This window comes from Rattus norvegicus, chromosome 8 (assembly GCF_021556685.1).
Source record: "Rattus norvegicus strain SHRSP/BbbUtx chromosome 8, alternate assembly SHRSP_T2T, whole genome shotgun sequence".
Lineage (NCBI taxonomy): Eukaryota > Metazoa > Chordata > Mammalia > Rodentia > Muridae > Rattus > Rattus norvegicus.
In genome coordinates this window covers 123,736,966-123,764,274 of record NC_141541.1, presented here as the reverse complement: position 1 = coordinate 123,764,274, position 27,309 = coordinate 123,736,966, and the positions used below count along the sequence as shown (strand labels likewise).

The 27,309-nt window shown below is 44.0% G+C and overlaps 2 long non-coding RNA genes across 5 annotated transcripts in view; one reads left to right on the top strand and one right to left on the bottom strand.

The window, feature by feature from the left end:
- The window catches only part of LOC102549861 (uncharacterized), a 30,693-nt gene extending 21,473 nt beyond the window's left edge, over window positions 1-9,220 (bottom strand). For 2 of the 4 annotated variants that reach the window (XR_015628089.1, XR_015628088.1), the window contains exons 1-3: window positions 8,922-9,220; window positions 5,051-5,153; window positions 539-915 (exon numbers count right to left, since the gene is read on the bottom strand). This is a non-coding gene — a long non-coding RNA (uncharacterized LOC102549861). The remainder of the gene's footprint in view (window positions 1-538; window positions 916-5,050; window positions 5,154-8,921) is intronic. The other 2 variants (XR_015628090.1, XR_015628087.1) reach the window with 2 other exon arrangements.
- A 1,853-nt stretch (window positions 9,221-11,073) lies between these two features.
- LOC120094285 (uncharacterized) lies at window positions 11,074-25,740 on the top strand. Its single transcript, XR_015628091.1, has 3 exons — window positions 11,074-11,236; window positions 22,823-22,934; window positions 25,239-25,740. It is a non-coding gene; the product is annotated as an uncharacterized LOC120094285 (long non-coding RNA).
- The last annotated feature ends 1,569 nt before the right edge of the window (window positions 25,741-27,309 follow it).

Sequence of the window (27,309 nt, the reverse complement as noted above, 5' to 3'; positions counted from 1 at the left end):
TTATTGGTAGGTTAAACTGAGGAGAAGATTCCTGTGGCATCATCACTTGAGTACGTGAAGATCTGCTCCTCGGAGATAACCACATCTTCAGGAACCAGTATTCAGCATTAGAATATGAGCGGCACCAGACCAACCCACTACATTAGTTACTTTTCCTTGGCTGTGATAAAACACCATGACTAGAAGTGACTTAGGGGTGAAAGGATTTATTTCATACTAGGACTTCTAGTCCATCACCAGGGAAGTCAGAGCAGGAGCTCAAGGTAGGAATCTGAGGCAGGAACTGAATGGAGGCCACAGAGGAATGCTGCTTACTAGTTTGCTCCCCATGGCTTGCTCAGTCTGCGTTTTTATACAATCCAGGACCACCAGGATTGGAGATACCACTGCCAACATAGGCTAGGCCCTCCTACATCAATTTCAATCAAAAGATTGTACCATAACTTTCCCATAGGCCTGTCTGCTGGAGACAATGTGTCAACTAGCACATATGTATATGGGGACGCAATGATGGTGTCTATGATCCTTCTGTACTCACCTTCCCAGTCCTTCCCTCATAAGTTATATCTCACTTTCAGGTCATTTCTTTGTCTCTTTTGGTTTCCATGTCTAAGAGACGACATATACTTCTTGCCTATCTGACCCCGGTATCCTTTGGGTCCGACCATTCAGCTGCAGATGGCAGGATTCCATTCTTGCTCATGGAGAATAATAAGTATCCCATTGTGTGCATCCCGATTTCCTCTTTCCACTCTTCTGCGCATGTGCGCTCCAGCTGACTCCCGTGTCTTGGTTATTGTGAATAATCCATCAGCATCACGTGCATTTCAGGTTTAGCTTTTGTGTGTCATTAACTTCCTGCAGCTGCATACCCACGGTTGGGATGGTTGAGTCGCACAGAAAACATCCTTCCCCCTGCCGTTTGACAAAGAGCTTGTATAGTTTCTACCTCTAGCAGGGCTTCAGTCCGACTAACTCTGGGGAGGCAGTAGGAATGACCCTAAGTGTGAAGGGAATGCTTGCTCTCCCAGCACCTTCTGCTAGCAGAGGTAGGAATAAGATCACCACAGGAAACCCCCAGTGAGACTGAGTAAGTGAAATCATAAAAATATAGAATCCCATTGTATACTGCAAGATAAAAATAGCGTGCTGTTAAAAATAGCCATTGAAAATATCCCCCATTTCCCAGGGCTTCTGGGAGGTCCGCATTGGCCTCAGCTTCCTCCTTGGCCCACTTCCTTAACATTTAATGAAATCCTGCTTTTCTTAGCTGACAACAGAGGAAATCCTTGGATTGTATTGATAGGCAACATTGTATCTGAGCCTTTGTGTTGGTTTTAAAGTTAACATCATAATCATAACATCAAGATGTCAGCGCTTACAGGAAGAGTGTTCACCTTCGTTCAATTCAATGGCATCAATGTCAACCTGGTTCCCTCAAGGTCCTTCTCTATGCTGACCCCTCATGTCAGACCTTGGTGTCACTGTTCACATGATGGGAGGTGCCCTCACTGAATGAGGTCAGAACCAGCAGTCATTTAGAAGGGAACATACCCCTGACTGGTTGGAAATCTAAGACTCAGCAGGACTTTCCTGGGGTTGCAGGGTGTGTTGATCTCAAAACTTGAGCCTCTGAAAGTATATAGGGGTTGCTGAGATCCCAGGCTGTCAGTCAGGACTCTCATTGAATGGGTTGCCCCCCAGAATGATCCTTTAACACCACCAACAATCCCTGGGACAAGAAAACTGAGTCTCTCCCCTTATTTAATTAGAAGACCCACTTCTTCTTGAATGTAATGCTTGGTTTATGGGTGCCCATTGTTCACATCCTTGCAGGGTGTTCAACCCTAGAGAAGGGACAATTTAGCCCTGAAGTACCTTCTATACACTTCCTAAACCCTCCATTACTTAAGTGTATAATTCCATTACTCTAAGTGTAGATGATTAATAGCATTGCTGTAGATAAAACCAGGGAGTGTCAAGAAGAATTCTCTGGGTCTTGTAGCTTTTTTCTTTCTTTTGTTGTATTAGGTATCAGACAAGAGGTCATGTACCTGTAAGACAAGCGTTCTAACCACTGACTCCTTTCAGTTCCTGTATGGCAGTGTGTATATGTGTATACTATACCTGTCAACATTAAGTGTCTTCCTCATTCCCTGAATCCCACTTTACTATAGTTTTTTTAAGGCAGAGACTCTTGCTGAACCACTGTTCAGCTGGTCTAGCTGGGCAGCAAGCCCCTTGGGTCTGCTTGCTTCTGGTGCTTCATTTGCTGTGGGCTACCATGCATGAATCTTTGTGTGGGTGCTAAGGATCTGAACATGGGTCTTCATGCTTGCACAACAAACACTTTACCCACTGACCCATCTCCTCAGCCCCTACTTGGCATCCTAAATTGTCGTTACACTCATGGAGAAGCTGTCCAGTCAACCCAAACACAGGCTGGATCCAAAGCCTGGGGTCTGGAGAAGGTCTAAGACTGAGTCTGGGTCTCTAGAGGTCCCAACACTCTGGAGAATCGCTTTGAATAAGTTAAAGATTAAGCTAAGTTTCCCAGCATTCATTATGATACAGCAGCAACAACTGCCTCTGATCATATACCTTGCTGGCTCCCAGACATAGGATAGAGGGTTGATACTGATGTGGGAGAAATCATGCAGGTAATTTCATGGGTCAAGGTCACTAGGTTCACTGTGACGTGGGGAAATAGATCTGAGATGTTCAGAGACACGTGAAGTCAAATGAACATTTCAGAGCCATAACTTGGGGATTGATATCATCCAGTCTTATTATCATAACTCTCCATGGTCTGTGTTGATGCTTTGCTCTCTCACCCTTCTCTGGGAGCCCATGCTTAATCATCCTACAGACACGGGGCCGTCCCATGCCTGTGTCTGCACCTGTGCTGCTTCGTCTTTGTTTCCAAGGCAACTCAAAGGACAAGCACACTGGGAAGGCTAAGACTCATAACTATAACTCCCTCCAATGGATAGGAAGTCAGAAGCTTGGCTGCATCCAAGCAAGAGTACTCTCGTTTTCTTTTTGCATTCCAATACTCACTATTTGCGATTTCTCTTAGTCATCAGTAAGGATTTCATTTATAAAGAGAATTGTTTTTATTTGTTCTATTTTGTGTGTCTGAATGCTTTGCTTGAATGTGTGGGCCACTTGTGTGACTGGTTCTCAAGGAGGACAGAAGAGGCTATTGCATGCCCTAGAATTGGATGTTGTAAGTTGCCATATGGGAGCTGAGAGTGGAGCCTGGGTCCTTGCATGAGTGGCCAGTGCTCTTAGCCACGGGATCAATCTCTCCAACCCACTTTACAATATATATGTGCATACTCTTCTAAGGGCTTGTGCATATGAAAATGGTGCCTTTCAGAGGCCAGAATCGGACACTTGATGCCCTGTGAGCCTCTTCATGTGGGTGCTGGGAACTGAGCTTAGATTCACCAAAAGATCAGTAGGACCTCTTAGCCATTGAGCCATTGTTTTAGACCCTAACCATGAGGTTTATAAATATTCACTCTATCAGTCATTTTCCTACCTGTGTGCTCGCCTAGATACTGGAAATATGCTATAAAACAGATGCTAAACCCCATTCTTCATGAATCATCTTAAATAGGCCTCACACTATGATATTCCGAGAAGTAATTCTAGTTTCCCACTAGGAACTTCTTTTGAAAACACATAAAATTACGCAGTACTCCCATTACTAGCTGACAGTCAGGAACTATCAGGAACTACTTGGAGATGTCCTATTCATGACCTCTTCGGTAAGGGGAGTATTTGTAGAACACTGTCTCAAGTTCTAGTTCAATACTTAACCTTGATTCTGTTGTCTGTAGGATACTTGGGAGCACTATCTTCCAATATGAAATGTGGTTTGAGGCTGGCTCAGCAGTTAAAAGCACTTACTGCTCTCCCAGAGGACCTTGGTGTTGTTCTCAGTAGCCATATATTGACTCACAACCACCTATAATTCCAGCTCCAGGAGATCCAGCACCATCTTCTGACATGCACAGACATGTGGGGTGTACAGAGACACCTAAACATAATTTTCTTAAAGGGTACTTTTGTATTACTTTTGGGTGTTAAAGTTTTAAAGATTTATCTTATTTTATGCATATGACTGTTTTCCCTGCATGTATTTATGTGTACAGTGTGCTTGTTTGGTACCAGCAAAAGTCAAAAGAAGGTATCAAAACCCTTGGCACTGTATATATATGTGTATATTTGTATGTGTATGTATATGATGTATATGTATATGTGTATGTGTATGTGTATGTATATGTGTATGTGTAGGCATATGTATAATGTACATGTATATTATGTAAGCATATGCATATGTATATGTATATATATGATATATATACATAGTAAATTGAGAAATTGGAGTTGGAGAGATGGCTCAGTGGTTAAGAATTTATCATTCTTGCAAGAGGCCCTGGGTTCAGTTCTCAGAATGCACGTGGTGGCTCACAACCATTTGTAATTCTAACTCCAGGGAATACTCACTCTGGCCTCTGTTGGCACTGAGTGCACATGATGTACACACATATTCTCAGAAACATACATGCACATAAAATAAAAGAAATGTCAGAAGGAAGCTTAAGAGAAATTCTCTCAAAGAGAAAGTCTATTAGCAATCATAAAAACATACCAAAAATCTAAAAAATAGAGTAACATCTTATTTGACTAGAATTATCAAAATATTTTAAATATTTGTTATTGTCATTGTTGGTTTATTTTTGAGGATCTTATGCAACCCAGGGTAGCCTCAAACATACTAGGTAGCCAAGAATGGCTACACAATTAACAGTATGCGAATTACATTTTACTAAAGTTATTAAAATGTCAACTGTTATAATGTATCAATTATACACTAAACTAATAGACAATGAAAACACAAATATGTGATCACCTTTTATAGGTGTATAATCACCTTATATATGAATAAGTATTTAACAACTTTTGTCCCTGACCCAAAATCTCACCAAAAAGTACATTTGAAAGAGCATCCAGCATTGGCAGGTGCACTGGTGCATACCTGTGTCCCCAGGACTCGGGAGATGGGAACAGGAGAATCAGGAATTCAAGGTCATTGCCAGTTACACAGGAAGGAGGGCAAGCTAGGCTGCATGACACCTCATCTATATAAAAATGAAAGGAAGAATAAAAAAGAGCATCTATGCTAAGAAATTACATACACACACACACACACACACACACACACACACACACACACACACTTCCATTTTCTGCTTCTTTCTTCAGGATATCCAGATATTGTTGTACACCACGTGGAGAAGGATAGAGCAAAGTCCAGAACTAGTGGCTTCGTAGGATCCCAGTTCAGCATCGAATGCCATAGGCGGTGGTCTTACTCTGAAGATTTTAGTGTTTCAGCTTTTCAGTTTTACAGTTCCTTTAGAAAACAGCTCTCAGATTATATTCGACAAAGCGGCTTGTGCACATACACTTTCCTCAGGGTGAATTAAGGGTTAAATATATGAGCCTTGGAGAGTGGGAAGGGGTTCTTGGGGTGAGGTTTCATTGACTGAGGCTTAAGGTTCTGGTGATACCTCACATGCATGGAGAAACATTCCAGGAAGTTGAACCTGTAATTTTGCCAAGAACCATGTGACATTCCTCAGGTAGAAGATGAGGGGTCAGGCTCCCCAGATCAGGTGGAGAAGCCCCACTAAGAAAAGGGAGTCCTCTGTTTTGTGCCAAGCTCAGGAAAGCTGTCTAGACATAGTAGACTACAGCCTTGGTAGACAACACACACACACACACACACACACACACACACACACATACACACATACACAGACACACACACAAATACACACACACACGCACACATACACACACACAGATACACACACACACAGACACACACACACACAGTATCCAACTGGAATTCAAGATTTAACAAAAAACAAAACAAAACAACAACAACAAAAAAAAAAAAAACCAAGGTCCCTTTTGCAATAGCGATGATGAGCTTGTTCCTCCAAGCTCGGGACAACAGAGAGTTGCCCTGTCTGAAACAATACAAGGATAAAATGTGAAACAAATGTTCTCAAGATAAGAAGTGTGGGAATAAGAAGGGCTTCCCCAGACAGGCACAGAAAACAATGGAGCTGACCTTTGCCCCCAGCTCATCTTCCCCCCCTGAGGAAAAGCTCTGCCTGTGCTGGGAAGGAGACTCCAGATCACTGACTATTCTGCCTGAAAGTCACAGCAGCCCTTCCTTATTTTGCATGGCAACAGCTCAATATATTCGTTTTCCATTTGCTTGCTTTGGTTTTTCATTTTTGAGAGAGGGTTCTAGGTAGCCCAGGCTGGCCATGAAGTTGAGAGAGGATGAACTTGAGCCCCTGGCCCTTTTGCCTCTACTTCCCAAATGCTAAAACTACAAAGGAAAAAAAAACCACCTCTCTGTCATCTTTAAAGAGATTTTCCCAAATAAAATATTTGGTTGACCCCAAGGTTCATGTTCTCCTGCATTGTTGACTATATTACTATTTCAGACAAAACCATCTGCTAGACCAACCAAGAACAGAACACACCCCAGCTTCCATTTTTACCTTCACTTATTTCTTTTGGTGTACACTTCTGACTGCTATTGTTTTTCTTCTCTCTAAAGAAATGGTCTTAGTGTAGTGCTGAGTTTGGTCTTCTGCTAACTATGTAATGCTAAGTGCAGGCCCCAAGACCTGGTTGTCCCAGAGATGAGAGAGTCCTTACATACATCTTGACCCCAAGAAGTTTCTGATTGGTAAATAAAGATGCCAACAGCCAATAGCTGGGCAGATGAGACAGAAGGGGGATTTAGCTGTCGTGGGCTTGGAGAGAGGAGAACCATGAGGAGGAAAGAGTGTAGGAGAAGGCACCATGTATTAGGAGTCAAGAGAACATGGTCCCGAGGGCTGCCTGATTGGAGTCAGGAGCAGCTCCATGAGGCATAGTAAGTAGTAAGAAATACTGCAGGGTTATCAATAGGAAATGGCAGGTACCTGCCCAACCATTGGACTGCTTAAGGCCTATTGAAAACATCGAGGTTGTGTGTTTCTTTCATCTGGGAACTAAATGGTCTACGGCAGGGTAGAAGCCCTGAGATGGGAATGAATAATCTCAACCACACCATATCTAGCCAGAAAATGGGCCCATCACAAATGCCATTCTAGTCTCGGGGATATAGAATTCTATGTTGCAGCATATAGAATTGTAGGTTTGCATTTTCTTTCTGAAAATCCTACTTTTCTTGCTTGCATGGTTTCTTCAGAAAGGCTAGGTACCATTTCTGTCTGTTCTTCTACAGTGAAATGTTTACATTTTTCTTTTCATGCTCACACACAAACATACACTCACACACTCAGAGGGGGAGGGAGAGAGGAGAGAAGAGAGAGGAGAGAGAGAGAGAGAGAGAGAGAGAGAGAGAGAGAGAGAGAGAGAGAGAGAATAACTTGGGAGTGGAAATGCAGCTGGTACTGGGAATTTTAGTCAGTTAACCGTAATGCTGGAAGGCAGGAGAAGTGGATTATGAAGTATAACTTTGGTCATGGCCAGAGATTCCTGCTGGGAACTGAGACTCTTGGGGTCTAGAAGGAACAGAGCCCAATGAGCCATCTCTAGCTACTCCTGCCGTCCCACACTTCAGGGACCTCCTTATCTACTGTTGTCTGCTCCTAATTAGCAGGAGGTGACAGGGAAGCCAGCCAGGGAGCTGGGAGAGAAGGATGGGCCAGGGTGGTACTTGACATAGCAGAAAATGACCAGGAAATGTCTGAGGAAGAACGGGAAGTGACCAACCCACTCCTCAGGACCCACTTTGCAATCAGACTGCAGAGAGGAAGGTTTAAAGATCCAAGCCTTTGCCTTAGTTTGACTTTCTCTGAACAGTGGTAATTGTAATCAAACCACGTTATTTCAAAACTTTTCCCTGAGCGTTTTGTAGAAGGATGAAAAGGTGCCAAGCACATGCCACACAATCTAGACCAGGTTGAAACCTTGGGCTGTCTGTGTCTCTGACTCTTGCAGAGGGGGATCGCACAAGGCAAAACCCGTGAAGTGCCTCGCCAGTGAGAGGAGAAGAAGCGTCTTCATCAGATGGTTCCTCTTTGTAAAACTAAATACAGCAGAGGAACTGGCAGAAAGGGAGCCAAGGCATCTATCTTAAGTTATCGCTAAGCAAATAATCAGCCAGAGTAGGTAAACATTTTTTTTCCGGCCATTCTGGGGTGTGCGCCTAATTCTTCTCCTTCAGCATTTTTATGCCGCGCCTTGCTCTCTTTCTGAGCCCCCCTCCCCCTCTCCTATCTTTTTAGAACCCCGCCCTTCCTCACGAGTTGCTCTTGCTTTATAAAGTCATAGATGATGCCTTCTGCCCTCTGCCCGGAAAAATTTCATCAGCCTGTTGTTATTGATCTTGTTACTAAGGACCGTGAATCTGCTCGTGTCCCGCCTCGGGAGTGGTGGGAAGAGAAAGCATGTCCTTAAGATTTTCCCATAAACCAGATGTTTTCTTCAACCCTCACATCTTCAAAATAGTTTCTCTGAAGAAAGATTAGCGGGAACGCAGAAGGCTGAATCTTGTTTTCTCAGCATACCATGAGTCCACACCCAAATATCTGGCAATTCCAGCTTGTGAGCAATCCCGTTTTCGGGACTCTTTTTTTTTTTTTTTAAAGCAACAGGTATCATTTCCCCGCAACTTGCTTCATAAATAAACAGTTTTGGACCTTCTTCATGGGGATTCCTTTCTTCATCGTTACAGGAAACAGTGAAGCAGCACCGTAGAGGATGTCCCCATTCGACGTCCCACACACACACACACACACCCGTGTAGCAGAATAAGATAGATTTATTAATTCATCAAGGGCTACAGCTTTGAGAATTTGGCTAGAACTTACCTGAAGCAGGCAGTTGAACTCAGCTCAGGTTTCCTTTCAGGACATGTAGCATGCTCTATCCTGCCTGGCCCCTCAGCAGAGAGCGCCATGCCTCTCCCAGCTGGTGTTTCCAGGGACCAGACAGATGCTGAGTGAAGTGGTCATCAACTCCAGAAGTCATGTCACCTGCTTACAGCCATTTGCTGTTGTTACAGCCATTGTCTCTTGGCCAGGGCCAAGTTTGTTCCCCACGTCCTGTCCAGGGAACACTTGGACAAGTCTCAGTGTACTTTTGGTTTGCGCAACTGCAAGCCATGGGTGCTTTTGGTCTCTGAAGGGTTGTGCCCAGGAAGGTTTCTAAGTGTTTACATTGCATAGGAAACTCTCAACAACAGAGAATTCCATGGCTCAAAAATGCCAATAGAACCTCCCCCAATGACCGAGGCAGACTTGGGGGCAGTAACAGATCATAATCCTGTAAATTCACTTATTTATTCCCTCATGAATTCATTGTGTGTGCCTGTGCATCTGGGCATCTGTGTGTCTCCACATGTAGCTGTACACGCACACATGAGCACACATGGAAGTCAGAGGATGGTTGAGTCTCTACCACCCTCAGCCTCACTCCCTTCACGGACTCTCTCACTGAACCTGGAGCTTGCCATCTGGGTTAAACTATCTGGCCAATGAGCTTCTAGGATGTGCCTGTGTCTGCCTCTCAGAATGCTGGGTTACAAACACACTTGGCCACGCCTGGCTTTTACATGGGTTCTGGAGACTTGAACTCAGGTCCTCTTGCTTAGGCAAGTGCCCTTACCCACTGAGCCATCTCCCCAGCCCCTGTGAGCTGAGCACTCCCACAGCAATCTCTAATCCATAAACTACCCCCACACACATGCCAACAGGCCCATCTGACAGAGGCAATTGTTCAAATGAGGTTCCCTCTTTCCAGGCGATGAGTCTGGTACAACACTGTCACACCAATGCAATAGAAAAGAAAACGAAACGTTTGTAAGGTTGCTTTGGAAAGATAAACTGAACCACTAGAAGAAAACACTGACGACAGGAAAACACATTGATGATATGAGAAACTACTACGGATCCCACAGACGGTAGAAGGAATCCACAGGAAACAAGCTTATGCCAACAAATTAGATGAACTAACTTTGAATTGCAGTTTAACCCCCAAAACAACACAAGATGGAACGGGAAAATGTGAACAGGCCTCAAGCTGAATTTGAATCTGCCAGCCACATTACCTTTCTGCGACCAAGTCTGGTTGTATGATCCAGTGCTAATAAGGCTGAGCCAGGGAGATTCTGTCTGCTCACCACACTCTGCGACACTGTGTCAGGCCATATCATCTATGCTGTAAAACTTGGTGTTGGTTCTGTTGGAGCAGTTCACGTAGTTGTCTGGTCTCCCCACTGTGTTTCTCCCTCTGTTTCTCCTCTTTCCATTAGTGCACAGCCCTAAAAGGATGTTATTTTTTAAAATTGGACTGAGACTATATTTAAAATTAATTTTCAAAAATTCTTGCCTGAAGTCTAGAACACAGTTCTAAAGCCTTGAAACGATGGAATAGAAGCAGCTACCATTGGTAGGACAGGGAGATGACCTTGTGTCTGGAGCTATCTTTTCAGCATTCAGCCAGCCATGCAGCTTAGGCTGTTCAGTCAGGAGATGTTTGTCTCTTTCTCCTGAAGAAAAGCTCTCTTAGCAGAGCCAGGAGCATGTGGGGACTAGTTGGAGTTGTTAGAGGCATCAAGCATCATTGAGCAAGTGGACTAGTGTTACAGGATGGCAAATAGAACTTTAAAGCAGAAATACGTTTTTTTTTAATAGATCTGCCTTCCTATTCCTTTATTTGTCCCGGTGTCTTTCCTACCATCTTCAGACGTGACCTCTGGCCTTACGTTCTCCCACTTCTCCAGTGGACCAGAGAGAGACATGATCTGGTGTCTGCACTGGGATGGTAGATTCTGCTTCCCCTCTACAATTTAACTCTTGTTTGAGAACAATTCTCTTATTAACTCTACTCCATCTTGATTTTTCTCAATTTTGGAGGAAGCTTGACCTAGATGATTAACTCCAAACCGTAAAACACTGTAGTCATTCTCACTTCCATACTCGACAGTCCTCTTGCTGTGTAATTGGCTAGAGTCTTCAAACCCACAAAAGATAAGCACATTTCCCAACCAGACACTTCTGGGCGGTTCTTACATTCCTGGCAGAGACTGAGTACCAAAGGGTGGACTGCTGAATAGACACAGATGAGCCCCTAACAGAGCCACGTGGGGACAGGTCTGTTCCTCGTGGGAAGCCCAACGAAACAGGTAAAAAGATGTGGGTATGTGAGACTCAAGTAAGAGAGGAAACAACCTTAGCCCTGCGAAGCCCAGAGGTCTTTGCAGAGTCTTCATCAGGGTTGGTAGTTTCCGGTTACTGCAACAAATACTTGAGCTAATTGGCTGATCAATGTATAAAGTGCAAATGTTTTTTCTTGGTGGTGGTGGTGGTGGTGGTGGTGGTGGTGGTGGTGGTGGTGGTGGTGGTTGGTAGTGTTTTGTTTTGGCTTATTATGGTTTCAGAGATTTCCAAGGTGATCCATTGGGCCCATTGGTTTCATACTTTGACCAAAGGGAACATGTGTTAGAGAAAAATTAACTACTCCATGGCCTACAAGCAATACACACCTGGGGGGAGGGGCTCCAGTGATATGCCTCCAATGAGATAATGAATGCCCACCAAACCCCACCTCTTTGAGGCTCTACCAGCTCCCTAAGTGCTAAGCTAAAGACCGTGCCATTGACGCAGGGGCCTCTGAGGGACATTTGAGGTCCAAGTGACAGCATTGTCAAAACTGAAGGAGTCACAGGAAAGCAGCTGGTGCACAGCAAAGAGGGAGCGCTGCCAAGCCAAGTGCTGTGTGACTGCTTCTTCTAGAAGCAATTTTTTTTTCCTGGAGGGAGGAAGAAAACTCATTTCAGCCAAGGACATATTTTAGTTACAGTAAACCCAATCCCTGCTGCTACTCTACAGGGACCACCAGCGAAAACAGCAACAACAAAACAACAACAAACCTATTTTAAAGAGCAAGTAAAATAAACATTAAAAAAGAACAAAGTGAAAAACAGCTCTACCCCCCACTTTAGGTCATAACTCTAGCCTAGACCCATCTGACTCTGCTCTTCTCCAATATTATATTTTGTTTTACCCTGATTTGGCCCTTTGGCAATTGCCAGTCTTAATCTTTTGAAGTTATATGTGCTTTCCTTTTCTTGATTATAGATATATTCTGTGGGCTCGTTTCCTTCCTTGAAATTTCCATCCCCAACCATAGCACCTCAATGTCTACTTCACTGTGTCCTTCATTGGACACAACTCTAATCTGGGTGCCGACAAGTTGATTACTTTTTGCCTGATGAGTTTAATGATGGAGCAGGACTTGATTAAAACAACCATTTCCCATTACACTCTGATAAAGAGCTTGGCCAGAAAACCCACCTTCTCTTCTCTCGTTTTCAAACCAAGCGTGCCTTAACCCTTCCACACAAATTTTAAAGTTGCCTTGCTATTTCCTTAGAGTGATTTTTTAATGTATAGACTATTTTCTGAAGATTGAATCATTGTTAAGTCCTTGCAAATACGTTCTAAAGTCTGCAGCTCTGCACTTCTTCCGCCCCTCATCAGTATTCTTCATCGAAGCTGTGGAGGGTTTCTCCTGTCCTGCAGAGGGTGAGTTTAATCCCAAACGGAGTCTAGTTTTGTGAGCAGGTGGGCCTGTCTTTGTAAATATCATCATATTTTTGTTTATAACTTCCCACTTATTACTGCTGCAAGAGAAGATTAATTGCATCTCCTGCAATCTCACTTAATTCTTGCTTTAAAATTCTATTGTGAACTCTAATCATTTTGTGATCTTCTTGATTTGGGGGGAACTTGGAGGTGGATGATTAAGTTGCTGCGAGCACTTTTGCCTTTCCCCTCCATAGGCTTGGGCGTATGCGCCCTACTTTAATTGGATAGAGCCTCCAAAGTGTGTGGGATGAAAGGGCTCCCCATCTTTTTCTGGGTTCTAAGAGAAAACAGATCTGAAGTGTCTCATTGTGTTTGATGTTTGCCTGAGTTTCTGAGGAAAGCATGTGTGTGGGGAGGAAGGGGGTGCAGGGGTGCTTCTTTTCTGATCAGGATCTTCTGAGAGTCCCCCAAATTGACAGGTATTGAATTTTAAGGCATTTTACGTAGCAGATGAGCTACACAGGCAGAGCCTTTCCCTTCACTCCATGCTGTGGTGATCAGTATGAAAGCAAGCCAAAAGAGTACATAGGGCACTCAAACCAGGGAGTGCTTGTCATGAAGAAACAGACCCCACAGGTAGCACTTGGAGGAAACCACACTCCTCATCCTGGTCCCTCCCTGGGGATGATTAGCACGCAACACCTAATATTGAACATGGGGCTCTCTTTCCATTCTCTGAGTGCATTCTTGTTGATTATAGCATATTCTAAGCTTTTTCCAAAGCAGAAGAGAACCAAGCATTTATTTAATGAAGGGAAGCACACAGCCCACAGCATACATGTGACAGAGAATAACTCGTATGGAGATAGTTCTCTCCTCCCGCTAAAGGCCTCTGGGAACTGAACTCACATCCTCATGCTTAGTGACATTGGCCTTCATCCGCTGAGCCCTCTCAACAGCCTGGACTCCTGTCTTGCAGCGTTCATCATGAGAGAACTGTACTGATCATTTTCTTTCCTTTGTGGTGCTCGTCAGTTCTGGAGTGATTAAGGCGAGACTCTGTGTTGCCTTCCTGGCTTTTTGAAATTGTGGGCATTACAGGTGTGAACCAGTCCCTCAGTAGCACTCTAGGTTCAGGCCAAGGTGGTAGAGGATTGATAAAGCCATCTCTGTCTCCCTGGACCTCAGTTTTCACCATTGTCAACCATGTACTGAATATATCACTTATGTGTTTGCTTTTGGCCTGTTCTGCTTTGCTTTATTGGATCTTTAAAATGTAATTATCTCTTGAAAATATTGACTGAGCCCAGTCAAAGAGCTTTTAATTTTCTGACTTTTAATTACCTGAGTGACAGAGTAAATATGGGGGTGTCCCCTAATTTCCCTGACTTTTTGGAGTCTGTTTGACTTTCTATTAAGTTTTCTTACTAGTGGCTCAATGTTCTATAATAAGCTTTACTCTTGACGACTATGACAATCGAAGTGCTTTGGTTTGGGTTTCATTGCTGTGAAGGGACACCATGACCAAGGCATATAAGGGACAACATTTCATTGGGGCTGGCTTACAGTTACAGGAGTTCAGTCCATTATCATCATAGCAGGAAGTATGGCAGCATCCAGGCAGACATGGTCCTGGAGAAGAAGCTAAGAGTTCTGCATCTCTATCCAAAGGCAGCCAGGAAGACCAGCTTCCACACTGGGTGGAGCCTGCAAAGCCCACCTACACAGTGACACACTTTCTCAAACAAGACTGCACTTCCTTCAATAAGGTCACACCTCATAATAGTGCCACTCTTTATGGCCAAGCATTCAAACACATGAATCTATGGGGGTCAAACCTATTCAAACCACCACATAGAGTTTCTGTCCTAATTTTTGTTCTTTTCTTGCTTCCTTGTTCGTTGGGGGTTAGGTATAATATTTAAAACTTTGCCTGAACCTAACCCAGAGTAGATATTTCATTGATAAAAGATAGCCTACCAAGTTTGGGTATGGTTGGCTATCTGTCATTAGTTTTATTTTCCTCCCACCTCAAATTCTCTAGGATCACATTATAACATTGACCGTAACCTAGAACCCACTTTAATTCCATCAGTATTCTCATCTATGGTTCCTCTTTATTCAGAAGTCAGTCCTGTCCCTGCTCCTTCTGTCTATCGTAGGATGGGACAGAATAGCATCCTAGAAAACCATCCAGTAGCTCAGAGTCCAATGTCCTCCCATTACCTCGTGTTCCCTCTCTGCTGGCAGATATTTGCAGAATGTTGCTCCTTACCTCAAGGGAAAGATAGGATCGCCCCTTTCATTCTTTGAGAAATCCGAGCATGGGGAAAAAGAAGTAGGTACATAAATAAGTATAATAGAATTTGGAGAAAATGTTATTTTATAGCAATAAGGAGAAGGCAGTGTTTTCACCAAAATCTGTAACTTCAATGAGGGGAGAGCAAGAACTGGGGGACCACTGGGGTAGGGGCAGTGTGGGATACGAGAAGTCCTACTGCACTAGCCCACCACTGTCACAATGACTTGGCTGCGGAGGCCTTAGATCATGTGGTAACTCTGAATGTGGGGGTGCTATGACATGAATGTGACATAACTCCCATAAGCCCATGGGTTTAAACAGCTGGTGGCGGCGCTGTTTCAGATCATAAAGGCTTTAGAGGTAGAGCATCACTAAAGTCTGTAAGGGGTGGGCCTTGAGGTTTTAGAGACTAACACTACTTCCTGCTCATACTGTTTCCTGACTGTAGATGTCATGTGACCAGATACTTTCCCTCTCCCACTGTGGTTGATGGTATCCCTCGAACTGTAAGCCAGTATGAGACCTTTCTCCTTGAGGTTGTTTTGGTCAGGTACTTTGTCATAGGAACAGGAGAATAATGGATGCCAGGCTAACCTCTGTTCTCCTGTCTAGGGATGGTTTAGGGAGCTAGAAAATGTAGACTGGAAAGGATGGTGTGTCAGTCACATGAGCGTCAGATGTCCTCAGAGGTTTGGGATGACATAGTATCAGAAGGGAGCTTGCATCGAGAAGGGCAGAAAAATTATGAAGAGCCATAGTTGACTCTGGTTCCTTAGCACAATGTGGTCCAGATTTGAAAATTGAGTTGCGATCTGGCTGCTGAGTTGGGACCTATTACCAGTGACATCTGAAGAAGGACTTGCAAGGAAAGCAAGAATGAGAACAGGTCAGGAAGTGTCCACATGCACAGCTGATGACCCAACCTATAGGCTTTCCTTAGGGGCTTCATGTTGCCATGGAAACCCATCAGGACTTAGAACACCAACAGGAAGAGCTAGGAAATAACTGAGCAGGAAGAGCGAGGAAGCAACTGAGCTGAGGTTTCTAGAGGCCAGATGGAGACAGCTCATAATGGAATCCTGTTTTGTGTGGAAAACTGAGGTTGTATGTTTTCCACACCTGAATTTGTAAAGTGAAATTACAGTCTTGCTGGCCCTCCTCATCCCTGGCAACGCAATGTGCTCCACTGTGACGAAACTTAATGTCCATTCTTATCTCTGAACACTTAGACTCCCCTTTGCTCCCTCCTCCTTAGAGCTGAGGATGGCGCTTTCCTGAAACTTGCTTGATAACACAGAATCGCATGTCACCTCGCCTCATATCTAAATGGTGTCTGAATTTTACCATATAATTTCCTAATCCTCACTTCACAGAGGGGAAAAAGACCTACAGAAGGCAAAGAGCTTGGAGACGTGTTTACTGGGGGATAGTTAATGCTGCTCCTCTTGGCCATGAGTCTCTGTGTGCAGTTCTAAAAGCAGGACTGTAATCAGAAGGATTTGAAGTTTGGTGATACCTATAATTTGTCATGTCTGGCCTATTGATTAGCCACAGTTCCAAATTTTAGTTGGCCTTTTTAATTTTACTCTTCACTCAGACTATCTCAGGTATTATTTGTGTAACAATGATCAGAACCCCCACTTTTGAAGACATGCACAGTGTTTGGAAAAAGATGTTTTTATTCATTCATTCATTTGTTTGTTTTTGTGTTCTCATAGGGACAAGAGGCTTCTATTTAAGGCCCCACCAGGGTTAGTCACTTTCAGTCTGAGATACTGAACAAAGTTTCTTGGGAAATCAGGTTGTTTTTATTTATTTTTAATTGGATTTCAAACATTATCTCCTTTCTCAGTTTCCCATCCATAAACCCCCTATCCCATCCCTCCTCCCCTTTCTTCTATTAGGGTTCTCCCCTATCCATCCACCCACCCCTTCCTGCCTCCCTGCCCTGACATTTCCCTACACTGGGAGGTCCAGCCTTGGCAGGACCAAGGGGTTCTCCTCCCATTGGTGCCCAACAAGGCCATCCTCTGCTACATATGCAGCTGGAGCCATGGGTCTGTCCATGTAGATGGCGGGTAGTGTTTCTTTTCTTCCATTCGCTGTGTGGAATTCATCATCCTTCGGCAATGTGCTTGTGGTTAAATGATATATAATTTCTCCTCACTTTGTGCTCCTGTTTTAACCATTAGGAATGGTTTCTCTCTTACTTCTGTTGTCCAGTTCCCTCCAGAAGTGTCAAAGCAAATTTTATTAGGTTAATTTCCTAATGCCATGTGGGAATTTGTAAGGGCCAATGGGAAAGACTATTCTAGAGCTGCCTAAGGGCTTTGGTTTGTCTTCTCTACACAAAGAAGGGAGAGGCTAAGTTATCTCTGCTTACATGGAGCATGTATAATGTGCTTCTAGGAACAGATGGAGAGGAAGGTAGGTGAGTTCTCAATGTGACAAGGAATGCCCAGCATCCATTGCTCCTTCCATCCACCCACTCAAGCAAGTTAAAAGCCCACTATGTATTACACGCCCAATAGGTCTCTGTTCCAGAGGCTCTTGGCGTCTCCAGGAAGAAAGTGAAAGCGTCCTTTGGCTAAATACAAAATATGTCTCAAGGAAGTCCATGATATGAAAAAGGAAAGAGGTGGTGGTAGGGAGTGTTAGAAGGATATCTGAGCTGAATTCCAAAGACGGAAAAAAATCTCTTTCCATCCTCTTGCAAAAAGATGTGTGTGTGTGTGTGTGTGTGTGTGTGTGTGTGTGATGAATATATGTGTGTGTATTTATGTATGTTTATGTATATAGTGTACATATTTATGCAAATCTCTGTGTGTATATGGGTGCACTGTGCATATGTGAGTATATATGTATATGTATCTGTTTGTCTGTCTGTGTGTGTCCATGTGTGTGCTTATGTATGTGTGTATGTATATGTATATAATGTATATAATTATTTGTATCTCTGTATGTATATGGATGCTTACTACATATATGAATATCTATGTATGTGTATGTGCACATGTGTGTACATATATGCATATAAAGTTAGAACACAATGCAGAAATTTTGTTTACCAAGATGAATCATTCAAGGGTTTCTTATAGAGAGTGGGAGTCAGAAATAGGATATGGGTTAGACCATGATGCCAAAGAATGCTTTGTAAAGCTTGTTTCTGCCTCACCACGGCCATGAGAGAGTGGGTCTATGAGATGAATACCCGATGTGAATGGGTTGGCCAACAGGTTCAAACTTGAACAGAGGCTGAAACGAGTGATTCCTAAACTAGGGGTGGTGATCTTAAGGTGATTGCCAGTGCGTTCAAGAAGCAAAATGTTGTCTAAGACAGCAGCAATGTACGCAAAAACACTGCAGCTTCTGAAAACTTCTTAGACAACAACAAAATGAGTAACAGCGCAATTTTAGAAGTTGTATGAGGCAGATGGGGTCACCTCAGGCTACATACAGATACCCTGTTACAAGAAAACAGACAGAGGAAGGAAGGAAGGAAGGAAGGAAGGAGGAAGAGAAACAGAGAGAGAATTATACACCTAATTAAATTGTGTGAATTAGTAAGATTAGCAGAAACTAGATACACTGCATGGATTCAAGTCTGTTTATCTCTTTAAAAAGACTAATGTGTTGGTGATTTTCCTCGTTTTTGTGACCAAATGTCTCACAAGGAACAATATAAGGGAGGAAGGATTCATTCGGGCTCACAGTTTGAAGGAACACAGTCTACCACAGTGTCTGTGTCTGTGTGTATGTGTGCTCCTTAGTAAGGAGCATGTGTGACTTCAGGGATTTCAGGTTGTTTACATCTCCGAGGATCAAGAAACAGAGAGAGGGAAGTTAATGCTGTCACTCACTGGTTTCTGTTCTTTTCAATTGTATTTTTCTTAGGACCCTAGCCCATAAATGCAACCCTCATCAGGTTGCACACACACAATCCAGGTCTTTCCTGGCTGATTGCAGACCCAGTCAGGTTGACAATGAAGTTGATAGCTTGTCTGCTAAATATAAAGTGTTCTTAGATCAACTGGAACAGAGAAACCAGAAGACTGTGTGTGTGTGTGTGTGTGTGTGTGTGTGTGTGTGTGTGTGTGTCCTTTTGAATTCCAGTCTTCCTGGAACTAGTAGCAAGGAGGGGAAAGAGCAAAAGGTTAAGAGTTTGAAAAGATTTAGGAAAAAAAATTATTATAAAAACAATAGTCTACATTTTCTTTGTCTTACCAAAGAAGAGGTTAGAAATTAACACGAGGAATGCAAAATGTTTGGCCCAGATGGCAAAGTGGGTCTCTGTGCATATGTGCATGTGTGTAGGTAGGCAAGAGGACAGTCTCCTTAGTCTGTGCCATCCTCAGAAATGCCATCCACCACTTTGGAGACAGGGGCTCTCTTTGGCCTGAAATTCACTGACCAATGAATGCCAACAATCAGTGTGTCTTGCCTCCCTAGCACTGGGGTGACCAGTGTTGAGCACACGTGGTGTTTTTATGTGACTTCATGACTCCGGGAGGTTTAACTCAGGTTGTGGGGCAAGCACTTTAACAAGGGAACTGTCTCCACAGATCAACACCAGAACTTTCCACTTCTTAACAAAGAGCAAAAAGAGGCCAAAACCCTGGGTGTAAAGACAGCAGGTGGGGCAGAAGTGCACGTGTGCACCTGACTGTTGACCTCAAGAACACTTCTTCCTGGGTTTTTATAGGCTAGGAACATATTGAAAAATCTTTCTGTAAATGAAATCAACATTCATTAAACTCACTGGGAGATTTAGTTAGCCAAACAGCCTAGACATTTTATTGGGTTTTATAACAGGGAGCACTATAAACATTTAAACATCAAGGCAGGAAGCAACTAACTCCAGAAATTTCTCTGCAGAGGGAAGGCACTTTGGGGAGGACTATGACTCTCTGGAGAGAAAATATATTCAACAGAAGAGTGAAGTCAGACAGATGTTTTATTTGCTTTGGGTCCCAGAGCAATAACCCTCCTGAGCTCTTTCACAGGGACTCTCTTATCTCTCTCCCACTGACACAAGTTCCCCGGCCTCCACCTGGTGCCCTTTTGTTGCCATAGCTCTTCTGGGTTGGCTTTTGGGATCTTCTATTCCCATGGAGCAAGGATGGTGACGAAGATACTACCAAGCCCTTAGAAGCGAAGCTGTGCACAAGGCAGGAGCAGCTCCCTCCATGGTGTAACAACAATCAATTGAAACGTGAATTTTTACTAGAGATTCACTAATGGCCCTTTAAAATCCTTCCAGAATAAACATATCACTTCTACGAAGTATATCTCAACTTCTTTTTTCAACGCATTAAATGGGCAACCATATTCCAGGCCCCAGGAGACACATCCCAATATGACATGGTATAAATGGGGGGCGGGACTGGATATGGCAGTGTGTGTTATAGTTCCAGCTCTCAGGAGGCAAGAGAGACACTTGAGGATGAAGTCAGCCTGAGCTATATAGTGAGTTCAAGGGCAGCATGGGCTACATATAGCAATATTCTTTCTCAAAGAAAACAAGAGGGAGGAGAAGAGTGAGAAAAGGAGGGGGAGGGGGAGGTAGACAGAAAGGAGAAAGGGAGGAAGGATAAGAGAGAAGGGGGAGAGAGCAAGAGGATGGAAGGAACCTCTACCTCCACCTCCACTGCCAACTCTCCAGTACTGGAATTGTAGACACACATCACTGTGTCCCCATTTTCATTCTGTGCTGGAGATCACACCTAAGACCCATGCATACTAGGCAACCAACTGAGCTTTGTCTCCGGCAAGAGATACTTCTTACTAAATGTGTTTGAGTGTGTATGTTTATGTATGAGTTTGTATGTGAGTATGTAAGTGTGAGTGTATGAGAGTGTAAGTATGTATGCGTGACTGTGTGTGCACGTAGAAGAGTATGTCTGAGTATGACTGTGTGTGAGTGTACATGTAAATGTGTGTGAGTGCATATGAGTGCATTTGAATGTGTGTAAATGTGCGTGAGAGAGGGTGTGAGTGTGCGTGTTACTTGTGTGGCTGTGTGTGACAGAGAGAGGGAAAGAGACAGAAAGAGAAACAGAGCTAGGGAGACTTGAGACTGCACAGCAGCTGAAGGTGTTGATCAGAGGTTGCAGACTGGGGTGGACTCAGGGATTCAGGAAGCTGGTTGGACTGGTGAAGTAAGGATACTTCTATGTGCAGGGGCATCCCCACCATTCCTGTAGGAAACTCTCTGGCCAGGTTTGCAGCTTTGTGTGAGGAACCTGAAACCTGGAGGGCTGAAGTATATTTAAACTTCTTCACAAATTACCTTCCCAAGCCTGATGTTCTCCAGATGTTGCTCATGTTAGACCAAAGCAGAAAAGTCAAGACCACCAAGGACTTTAACCCACAGGGACATTCTAGTCCTCCAAACTGGAAGAACACTGGGTTATCACCAGTACTTTCTAGAAGGTTCTAATTCAACCCCTAGTTTAAAAAAGGAAGCTATTAAGCTTTTCAGTGAATTCCAGTTTTGGTCCAACATGACATTTTCAGGATAGCATTTTGGGGGGACTCAGTGTAACGTAACATAGCCCCTAGATAGGGATCTAATAACCAACATGGAAACCTCCAACCCATGTGTCTTAGTCAGTATTCTATTGCAGTGAAGACACACCGTGACCAAGGCAACCCTCATAGAGAAAACATTTCATTGGGGCTTACTTCCATTCAGAGGTGTAGTCCACTATTGTCAGGGTAGAAAGCATGGGAGCACACAGGGAGGCATGGCTCTGGACAGGAAGCTAAGAGTTCTACCATTGGATCAACAGGCAGGTGAGAGAGAGAGAGGAGGAGGAGGAGGAGAGAGAGAGACAGAGAGAGAGACAGAGAGAGAGAGAGAGACTGGGCCTGGCTTTAGCATTTGTAACTCCAAAGACTGCCCCCTATGACATACTTCCTCCAACAAAGCTATACCTACTCCATCAAGGCCACACCTCCTAATCCCTCCCAAATAGTGCCACTCCTAATGATGAAGCGATGAGCCTATGGAAGCCATTCCTATCGAAACAGGCATGCTATATGTATTTGGCTCTCCCTAAAGACAAGCACATTACTGTGTATCCATGACTGTTCTCGACACCCAACTCCATATTCAACAACTTGAGAGAGGAAGGATTGATTTTTTTTTGTCTCATACTCTAAGAGGAACAATACAGCCCGTTGTGTTGAGGAAAGCCTGGCATCAGGAAGTAACTGGTCACACAGCATCCACGGTCAGGAAGCCTAGAGCAATGGAGGTGGACACCCAGTTTCCTTTTACCCTTTTATTCGTGCTTGAAATCCCTCCCACAGAGTGGAATCATCCAACTCTCCCAAATCTTCCCTCCTCGTTTAACCCTAATCACTAAACTTCTTCGCACACAAGCCTAGAGATTTGTTCCCATTGCGACTCTGAATCATCAAGATGAACCATCACATACTGTAACAATCAGCCTGAGGCAATACCAGACATCTGTTGAATGACCAGTCTTTGCACGGTAGCAAAAAGAGAATGTTTTTTTTGCACATGCTTTCTCATACAGGAATCCATGGGAAATTACATCTTTAAAAACAACAGCAGCAAAAACAAAGACAAAAAAAAAAGTTCCATGCTCTTATTTGATACAGCTTTCCAAATAAAATAACAAAGACATAGGCAGCTCGGATGAGCTCTCTGAGGGTTGAAAAATGAGCATCGTGGCTGATCTTCATTGTTGGGTGTTTGTGAATGGAAAGTACTCTGGAAAAGCCATTCATGGGCAGGAAGTCACGGCAGGAATTAAATTCCCCAATGTGAACTGCTTTTCTAGGTAAGCCACATGTTAATCAATCATGCCCTATAACATGATCCACTTAAGTCATTAGATTGTATTTTCAGGTCCTCTGTGCTGTGTGCAAAGAACAACAGGCTCTTTAATGGGAGAGTTTCCTCCTTGAGTGTTCCCATCCGTGGAGGAAGCAAAGCCAGCCTGTTGGAGTGATGAAAATATGTAAGTGTGTCTTAGGGTAAAAGGAAAGATCGTGCCCCCTTTGTTATCCTCATCTAGATTGAACCCAGATTCTCTGAAAACTCATTAATATTTAACAAAATGGCCACTTCCTAATCCCTTTTCAAAGTCCCTATACTGTGAAGCTGAGCAAAATTGAAATGATGGTGTAGCCCACGATGGCACTTGGTCACAGGCTTGTCTAGGGAAAGGACGATATGCTATCAGCAAACACAGGCTTAGAGAATGAAATGCACTGGGGTCCTCACACACATAGGAAAGTCAACCCCCAACAAAACTGCATCTGGAGATGAAGGATGGAATAGTTACTAGTGATTATCCATTTGATAGGATCTAGACCCGCTGACCAGGCAAACCTCTGAGATCAGGTTGATTGAGGTTAAAGGTTAGGCTTGGGCTGGAGAGATGGCTCAGCAGTTAAGAGCACTGACTACTCTTCCAGAGGTCCTGAGTTCAAATCCCAGCAACCACATGGTGGCTCACAACCATCTGTAATGGGATCTGATGCCCTCTTCTGGTGTGTCTGAAGACAGCTACAGTGTACTCATGTACATAATAAATAAATCTTTAGAAAAAAATTAGGTTTACAAGTGGGTGGCACCCTCCTAATGGCAGGAGTCCTGGGTGGAACACAAAGGAGAAAGCAAGCTTGGCACCAGCATCATCTCTCTTCTCTTCTTGCCTATGAGTACAGTACAAGTAGCTGCCTCAATCCCCTTCCTCCATGCCATCCCTACCTCGGTAGACCACACTACCAAACTATGAGCCAGAGTAAACCGCATCTTCCATAGGTATGTTCTCACAACACCGAGAAAAATAAACCAGTGCATCAGCGTCATATTGAGGGCTAAGTTGAATGGGATCACAAAGAGAGACCGTGCTTCAGAGCCTTGAACTTTTATAGAAGAAACTTGCAATTGGCTGTACTTCCGCTCGGCTATAGCAGTCCCAGAGTCCAGCACAGCCACCCTTAAAGCTGAGGACATTGTCCTGTTTCCACATCATCAGGATCACCTTGCTAAGTTCATTCGCTCTCCTTCTCCAATTAATCTACTTCTTCAGCTGGTGCTAACACATTAGTCACTTTCTTTATTCCTGTCGGGAGGGGAGAAATGACGAGAGCAATTTGAGAAAGGGTTTATCTCATCCCATAGTTCAAAGCTCTAGTCCATCATTGTGGGGAAGGCATGGCGGCAGGGATGTGAGACAGTGAGTTATGCTGGATCCACAGTCAGGAAGCCAAGAGGAATGAACTTAGTTGCTCAGCTTGCTCTCTCCTCTTTCATTCTGCCCAGGGCCCCATCCCATGGAGACGCCCACATTTCAGATGATTATTTCCATATTGGCTAGCTTAATCTAGAAAATCTTTACATATGCATGAGGCTTGTCTCCTGGGTGGTTCTAGATGATGTCAGAGTAACCCTATTAACTATAACATCCTGGACCAGCTTGGTAGGCTGAGAGATTTTTTTTTTTTAAAGAACCACCCTCTTTCACTTGGTGGGTGTCCCCTCAAGGATCAAGAAATGTACCGTGAAACATGCAGTATACCATCATATAGCCTGGGGCAATGGAGAATCTAGAGGAAAGTTTGTGTGGACATGGCATCGGAATGTCTTTGAGAAGAGGTGACCTTGGAGCTAAAGTGAGAAGGAAGGGGGGAAGAAGCATTTGACATGAAAGAAACAGATATTTCCTACTGATGAGAATGAAATGGGTCTGCTTGGGACTCTGAAGAGTAAAATGCCATTATCACTACAGTCTGCTGGACAAAGGGTCAGTGACATGACACATTTGGTAATGCCAGGCGCCAAAAAAACATGCATGGGCCAAAAAGACACCCTCGTTCTTTGAAGGCATTTGCATCGGCTGTTTGGTCATAGTAACAGATGTCTTACCGATGCAGGATGCAGTGATATACATTTAATTACCTGGTAGGTTGCCTTCTGTCTCTGATGATAAAGCTAATTTACTTGGCCTCTCTTCCATGCCAAGTGAAGAATGGGACATCATTGTTTTCACTGGGGGTCCTGTGGTGGGATACCTAGGACAGTTTCCCACAGTGCATGTGGATAGGGAGAACAGGTGAAGTCAGTGGTGCCATCCTCTCCCTTGTACCTTGGAGATGATGGGACCCCAGAGAGGCATTTCCTGGTCCTAAAATCTTGATACAAGATCTATCTTAGACTGCTTTGTCCTATTTTTTTTCATGCACTTCTTTCTGTAAGGACTGGCTTACTCTGCATCGTGCAAACAACCTTAATTCTATTCGCACTGATTTTTCAGAATAAGTTCACGAAACAACAGGAGGCAAAGAAGCAGTAATATGACTTCTCGCATCTAATAAGAGGAAATGGGCACGACGACACAGATGGAGGGATGTCTCTCCTCCGTGGGAGTGTGACAGCCAAGGCAGAGTGACAGGACTGACATCCAGGCTGGATTCTGATGGACAACCATGACCATGAGAGGAGACAAGAAGAGAAGAAAACTTTCAGGCAGCAGCTGTTCAAGTCGGCCCAAGTCTCCCTACACAACCTGTTCCAAGAGCCTTGAATCATCAGGGGCGAGCAGGAACAGCCACTTCACATGGAGAGGTATGAGACATGCTGCTGCTGAGGCTTCAACTCTGCAACCCAGGGTCCCTCAGCAAACACTGAGGGTCAGGTCAGAGTTCACTGGCTAGTCTAATCAACAGACTTCTGTGTTTAGTCTGTAGTGTTTAAAGAATTCAGTTTGATGACGATATTAAAATCTGGGGAATTTTCGGGTCTCCTTTGGAGAAATACGTACTCGTATCTTTGCCCATTTTCACACTGAGTTTTCCTTTCTATCGAGAGGTAGACCTTGCTCTTGTACCTGAAATAGTGACCTTCCTGACATCTGGCCTGCAAGTCCTCCCTCTGCGTTGTTGGCTCCTTCTATGTTGTGAGCTGTCTGTCTGCTGCAACAGAGCTACGGCTTTTCCTTGTTACTTTCCTTGTTTCTGGACTTCTGACATTTACATCCAGAACAAGACCAATGCCAGAGAAGCTTCCTCTGCTTCCTCCTGTGGCTTTAGACCTTCTGTTTGAGTCTTCAGTCCATTTTAAGTTGATGCCTTTGTGAGTTCAGTGTCCTTCTCTCACATGCGGCTGTATGGTCCCTGCCATTCGTTACCGTGAATTGTGTTCTTTGCCGGGTAAGTTCTTAATTTTCACAGAGCACAGGTCCGCTGGCCTCTTCCTCTCTTGGCATGGTTGTTCCAGCTTGTTCTTCATTGTTTTATTGATTTCACACCGACCTGAATATCAGTTGTATTTGCATAGGGACTTTTACCCTGTGATCATAACCAACATACCCATTAACTGTGCATTTAATATGACATCGCACTGTCAAAGATCTACAGGATGATGCTTCGATTTAACCCCAACAGAGGTGCTTTCAATGTGTCAGGTAAGTATACCTTTCATTGATAGTTTCTAGAAATTCTATTTTTAGACCTAGAGAGGTCTTTTCTACTGAAGTAGGTTAAAAAATAATCTTTAAACTGTGAATAGGTTGACTTTATCAAACATCTTACCTGCAATTCCGGAGATAATCACCATCCCTTCTTGATTTTTATAAATATAAGAATCCGAGTTGATTCTTAACAATGGGATACCCGACTTCTCTGAAGTCTACCCTACTTGCATGTGGTACTTTAAAATCATTGACGGGTGTTATCGGAAAAGGTATCGTCGAAGGCTCTTCTATCAATACAACACGCAAGACTTTGATCTGCAGCGTCAGATTCAAAATAGGTCAATCTTTCTTCAGTGCCAGTGTTAGAAACTCAGCCACGTAAGACCCAGCCGACGTGACTCCATTGTCTTCAGAGATTGCATCCTTTCCCGGAGGGGAAGAGGTTAAGGGCAGACCACCTTGACTCACTCTGGAGCTGGCAGGACTCAAGTTTCTGTTCTGCTGAGGCCTGCTCTTTCTGATGTTTGCCCTCCTCCCGAGACACAGCCGTCCAGCCTCTGAACTGCGAATTTGCAGAGCACCTTCCTTTGAAATGCCCTGATATTAAAATTCTCCCTCATCAGCGTCTCCAGCCTGCCCTGCCTTCAGCTCTCCTCCCTGCCTCCTTAGATGCCTGGGCTGTGTGCACAGCTTACAGTGCTGCATGAGAAAACAGGATCCACACAGAATTCTACAGTGGCCGTTCTCTGGGACTTTAAAGCCGCCTCGAGTTATGGCTCATTTAATAATCTTGGTCCCCAATGTTTGTTACCTCAGGCTAGGAAGTGTGAGAAACGCTTGGGCTGCTATCTCTCTGCCTGGTTCCTTGTCCCCACGCCACCTATCGCAACTTAGTACATGCCACAACACAGAA